Source organism: Morone saxatilis, unplaced genomic scaffold (assembly GCF_004916995.1).
Source record: "Morone saxatilis isolate NCDOM2014 unplaced genomic scaffold, NCSU_SB_2.0 Contig21, whole genome shotgun sequence".
Classification (NCBI taxonomy): Eukaryota; Metazoa; Chordata; class Actinopteri; family Moronidae; genus Morone; species Morone saxatilis.
In genome coordinates this window covers 3,338,471-3,344,553 of record NW_023339774.1, presented here as the reverse complement: position 1 = coordinate 3,344,553, position 6,083 = coordinate 3,338,471, and the positions used below count along the sequence as shown (strand labels likewise).

The window sequence follows — 6,083 nt, the reverse complement described above, 5'->3', positions numbered from 1 at the left end:
CACACACACGCACGCACAAACACACGCACACACATACAGAGGCAGGCAGGATCCTGTTGTTTTCTCTAGCCAAGCAGAACCTGCTGCTGTTATGAGATACAGTAAAACTCCCACGTTCGTGTTTCAGCTCTGTGACAAAACCCCACAAACCAACACGGAGCTGCCTCCTACTCCTATGTTCAAAGTTTTTCAAACACTGTATAACATGCTCCTGATTTATAAAGAGCAGAGTCCAGTTTCAGAAGGAAGAAGGGGGGATTTTGCCAATATTCAACATTTACAGTAGGCTATATTGTTTTTAGGAATATATAAAATATTTTAAAAAACTGTTGAAACTTGAGAAAAAAATTTGACTGAATGAATGAAATGAGTTAATTTTGTGTATGGTGTTTATTTTGTTGATCAGTGTTAACCTGACTGTATTTCCTGCTTGCAGAATAAATATTAATCATTAATCAAGAATCAACAGAGTCATAAGCTAATTCTTATCACCAGAAATTTTTTTATGAACAACCTTTAGAGAGTTGATGATCATATAATGCAGTTTGTGGAGTAGTAATAGGATTACTAACATCCAGCCTGCAGCAGTGTGCTACACTGGAAGAGGAGGGAACAGACTACTGCAAAGAAATGAAGGCTCTGTGTGCCCTCTCATACACATAGCATACTTTAGCTTCTTTCTACTGAGAACACAGCACGTCATTGACTCACTGTATGTGTATGTTGCTGAGCTCCTGCTCTGTCTGTCTCTGCAGCTGCTGGAGGTGAAAGGTCAGTTCTTCACTCAAAGCTGCAAACCTCCACAGTCCTCCTCTCCCTGGGTTCTCCTCGCACACCGAACCCTGATCACAGGAGGACAGAGGAGTTACAGAAGGTCCACAAAATAATGGCCAACTATAAAGCAAACATTTCAGCACTGATCCATGATCAGGCTTTCAGTATGTTCATAGCTGGCCATAGTAACTTTATCTGTTCTCTGAGTGTCAGCCTAACATACAGTAAATTAGCATGTTAGCATGAGCATCAGTGTGTTTGCTCAATTAGCCTGCTATAAATAGCGTATAACCTTGCACTTGGAGGAGGAGGGTGAAGCGACTGACTTGCTATCTGCAACAACACTGCTAGATGCCACTAAATCCTACACACTGGTCCTTTAACTTTCCATCTAGCACCATCATCAGGTAGTAGCACTGTCATTCTGAGCATGTTGCCATACAGGCATTAGCATTTACCTTGTACAGCCTTACAAGAGCTGCTAGCATACATAAAAATAGGTCACAAGGCGAGCGGCCTTGCAGAGTTAGCTGCTAGCATAGCATTCATTAGACTTAATGAGACTCCATTAGACTCTAGGAGTCTAATAAATAGTGGTTTACCATGTTATTAGGTGCACCTCTACTAATCTACAGGGCAAAATCCACCATTTCACCACACAGGGAGCAAATCTAATAAAGTTGCTGCACGCCGATCACTTTCATTGCTGGGCAATAACAGCGTCATATCCAGGCTGGATTTAAAGTGGTTTGAAGTGGCTCTCTGAACAACACACTCAGATAAAGAATCCTCCTTTTGTTACCAGGGTGAAAGGAAATACCCTTACATCCAGAATCTAAGAGAAATAAACTGTGTGCTGACAATAAAAAGACAAAACAGACATAAGTTATCATCTGATATTTAGTCTGGAGGGCATTTGATATGAGAATGTACCCATATTACACTTGAGCTCTCAGTAGTCTGCTGTCTCCGTTTGTCAGACATAGCAACATGTTGAGTTAAACAGAAGAGAGTGATGAATCACCAGCTGAAGGAGGAAAGTTGGAGTAGACAGACTGATCAGACAGATAGACAGACAGGTAGATCAGCAGATAGACTAGAAGTGGTGAATGATAGACGCAAAACCAAAAGAGGCACTTATAAGTAAAGGACTAATGAGTAAAGCTAAAGTTGGAGTAGGACGTCTAATCTGGTCCTGAGTCTAAACTCTTTGTCCTTCAGCGAGTGGCAGTGGGCTGAAAGACAACAGACTGACTGAGTCATTCTGGCACAACGCGATGATCACCCTCATCCTCCCCTTCGTCTGTCGCTCTGTCTATCTGTGTCCATGTGACTCAGTTTAAAAGACAAACTGGCACTATTCACACAACAGCCAAATCTGATTTTTCAAATGTACATTTTAGTCCTCACTGTCCGCATTGAAGCTTACAAGTGGCTGAATAATATTAGCCTCTTCAGATATTCTAATTATTCACCTCAACAGACATAAATAAGAGATTCAAGGAGAACATGTGCATGAAAGTCATTTCTTTCACTGGTGGACAAGTAATAGAATGGTGACACTGTCAGAATATTTATCTGGCGTTTCTGTTCTTCAGTTTATTGTCATTTATCAGCTGATGGGTACAGATATATCTACAATGAGCTAATATCGGCAGATATATCAATTTTTTTTTGATTAAGGCTTGTGAAAAATGACCCTTATTGAACAGAGATGAGAAATACAGTGGATTTAAGCTGGCTTTCTGGACATGGCCTCAGGAAAGATCCACAACAAGGGTAAAGAAAGGGACAAAGAGAGACAGACAGGCAGATTCTCACCATCAAAAGTGGAGAAAAAAGTCAAGTGCATCACACAAAGAGAGTGCCAATAAAAACAAATCCCTGTATAGGCTGTTAGCAGGAATGCAGTTAAGGCACTGTTAAGCAATTAGGCCTGTACCCTCGAGCAAAGATTCATGGTTTAAAAACATCAGGTTAAAATGAAATAGCGCTTCTATGTCAGCAAACACAGAATGACACTTGCCTCTGCACTGTTGATGATCATCTAACTGTTTCTAACTGAAGGCGTCATGTTTCAGATTCCAGTGAAGCTGCTCTGAAACACTTTCTGTCCACCTTCAGCTGTGTTTGTGGACCTTTAACTCATTAAAGAGGAAAGTGCTGGACGGTTAAAATCTGTCCAACTGGAAAATGTTACCTTTATCATTCACCATTAAATAGGAATTCCAATTATCCTATTATATCTGGCACTTGCAGTGTGATGCACCCCTAAATGCAGTCTCCTTCCAGTCATACTTTGTCGTATTTGTTAGGTTGAGAATGATTTTACATTTACCTGTTGCTCCTCAGTGCTGGGGGATTGTAGGATGTGAACTTTGGCTTCTATCAGCTGCCGTAGTTTGTCGAGCGAAGCAGGGAAGTCCTCTCTGTTTCTCTGGAACTCTGGATGCTTTAAAGAGAGAGAGACAGGCAGTTTGTGTTATTTTATAAACTTTCATCACAGTAACCCTCACACAGGAAATCTGCCTCATGTTTCACAACCAGCATTGGCAGCAACCAAACCCCAGTGGGAGTCTACTGGCTGCTGACATAGTGAAAACATCTTATTTCTAAAAAATATGCTCAATCTCTGTTCTAAAGGTGCACTTCGGCTGTCGAATGTCTGAAAAACATTCTGCAAATAGTTTTACCTGAGTGTCTAGATGCCATCGTCATCTACAATTAAGGCAACACCTAACCTGCTAAACTTCCTCCTCTGATACTTTTAGCAAACTCTTTCTTTGGTGTGGAATGGGGAGAAACAGGAATGCTGGGAGAGACTCCTGCTCCTGAATTATGAGAGAGGATGCCCAAAATAGCCGCACACAACTGTTTCGCGTCTGAGATGTGAAACACATCAGCGGACACAACAAGGCACAAGAGTTATCGTCAGGCTTTATCTGTCTAGCTCTGTGAATGCAGTGCTGGAATAAAAGATGGGAAACATTGGAGACTGTATGATCAAAATAGCATTATTAGAATTAAATGGATATTGTATTGCCTTCCCTGACTGGTAAACACCGATGTCCCTCAAACTCAACACCCAAGTTTATGTTGACCAAATCGTCATCGGGTTATCTGATGATATCAGATGACACCATCAGATAAAGCCCTATGAACCATGACACGGTAAGTCGATTATGAAGAAAGGGTTTCTGCAGGTTCCAACAGCAGAATAATTGGCAGCAGGTACAAGTTGAAACACTGACTTTGTAGAAAAAAAGACCAAAAAGGTAAAGTAAAACAAAAAAACTACAAAACCGAAATGTTCCTTCTTATTGAAGCAGAAGTGGAAAACATCTCCAACACTGTTAAGGTGGTTTCAGAAGTTAAATGTCAAAGTGCTCTTAGGATAACATCAGAAATTCTCTATATTGTTTTGAAGATGAGGGTGTAGGTAACCGCGATACAAGTCTGCCTACTGAACAGACTCTCAGGTGGTAGAAGCTTCCCACCCACCATTGTTGGAAACCCACCACAGAGAGCCATTGTAAGACTGCGCGGAAGCAGCTCACCCGGGTGGCTCGTATGCATGTTTTCATCTTAAAGGAGGAAACCAATCTTCATACATATATAAGTACTACAGATGGACAGCAGGCAATTAATTTCCTCACTCGCCATATGAAGGATGCATTCACAACATGAGTGGGCTGGGTGTTCGTGACACAGTGAGTCTGTGTTGTCTGATTAAATGCAATCAAAACAAGCCCATTGTGTTTTAATCCCTCTGAAAAAGATTACATGCATCGACAGGAGCTTGGGGGAGAAGAGAGGAGTTTATAGTTGTTAAAAAAAAAAGACAAAAAAGTCTCGATATACAGCGTTTAAGAAGCGTGTGACATTCAGTGGATCCAACAAAGTCCTTTCTTTTCAAAAAATCTCGTTATAAAAGTAAAATAGTGCCTGATGAATGGGAGATGCTAGAATTCTCTCCTAGTTACTGTCCAACCCTTTCTCCTTTGAATTATGTTTCTATATTGTTAATTTGTTTTCTTAATTACATTTCTCAGCAACAAATTAGGAGTATATGAATGTAATTTCTAAGGTTGTCAGAATAACAACATTACATTGTCAGGATTTTAAATGATAATAAAGATAAAAGATTCCTGTACCAACCCAAATCATTTCAAATGAGTTAAACACCATTTCCCAAAAGCCCTAGACCTTTCTCGGCTAAATGTCATAGCTTGACAGAAGAGTCATGGGGGCTTTAAAAGTTTGGAAATGGAAAATGGAAAATTTACTTTAGAAAAGAGCTTTAAAGGATATGAACAAAACCACTTTATTATTACGTACCCACGCTGCTGGGAACTGTCATTTTTCTGTGCTCACAAAGTAATCATTGTTGAACCTTATTAAAAATCACTAAGGTTTCGATTTCTATTAACAGGTGTGGTAGTGGATGCCAATTTGTCTTAGAATGTGGAAAGAAAACTGCAGGAACCGCTTCATTATTTCAGAGAGTTCCAGAGGCTAGCCCCAACATGGTGTCCTGACTTCAGCTTTCTGTACATTGGTATTAAAAAGGCTAACTGTGGCTACATGTCTGTGGCTTCAATTAAACCAAGTGTAGCTAAATGTTCGGATACTGACACATTAAATATAACAAAATTTGCAAATTCTCTAATTAATGAGGCTTTAAGATGACAATTTTTCCAACAATCTAGCTAGCTGCTTGAGAACTAAAGCATTACAATGAGCAACTTAGGCAAACACTCTGAAGCTTTAAAATGACCACGTTTAGCTAGCTGTTCCATTACTAAGGCACTGAAAACAACTTAACATTGGCTTAACAATGACAAAAACATACTAAATGTCCCAATACACAATTATTAAAAAGACTAATGGTAGTTACGTGTTTTTAAATAGACCAACATATTACTTCAAGAACCTCACCATGAAATTCTTTTGATAGGCCATTGACAAGTAATTTACTGTAGCAAACTTAAGTAGTTAGCTTTAAAAAAACAAACTTTCTCTCACGGTTCTGACGCCATTTAATAGCTCCTTAGCTGTAAAATGTTTCTAAAATACTCACTGCAGGATTTGGAGAGAGAGAAGTGTTCATGATGACAGACTGACTAAAAACTAATTTCCTGACTGAGCTCAAACTGCAGGGGGTTTGTGTGTGTGTGTGTGTGTGTGTGTGTGTGTTAGTGGGTGGGCTGCACTTCTGTGTACATGGAGATGACCCTAACTACAACCTCCCACTGACCAGAATGGACAAGCAGAGAGAGAGAGAGAGAGAGACTGGGAGAGAGAGAATG

The 6,083-nt window shown here is 40.0% G+C and overlaps 1 protein-coding gene across 1 annotated transcript in view; it reads right to left on the bottom strand.

The window, feature by feature from the left end:
* The window catches only part of LOC118332980 (cingulin-like protein 1), a 62,235-nt gene that overhangs the window by 39,989 nt on the left and 16,163 nt on the right, over positions 1–6,083 (bottom strand). Inside the window, exons 2-3 of the mRNA XM_035668446.1 lie at positions 3,113–3,226; positions 712–842 (exon numbers count right to left, since the gene is read on the bottom strand). The gene's annotated coding sequence lies outside the window, so the exon portion shown is untranslated. The remainder of the gene's footprint in view (positions 1–711; positions 843–3,112; positions 3,227–6,083) is intronic.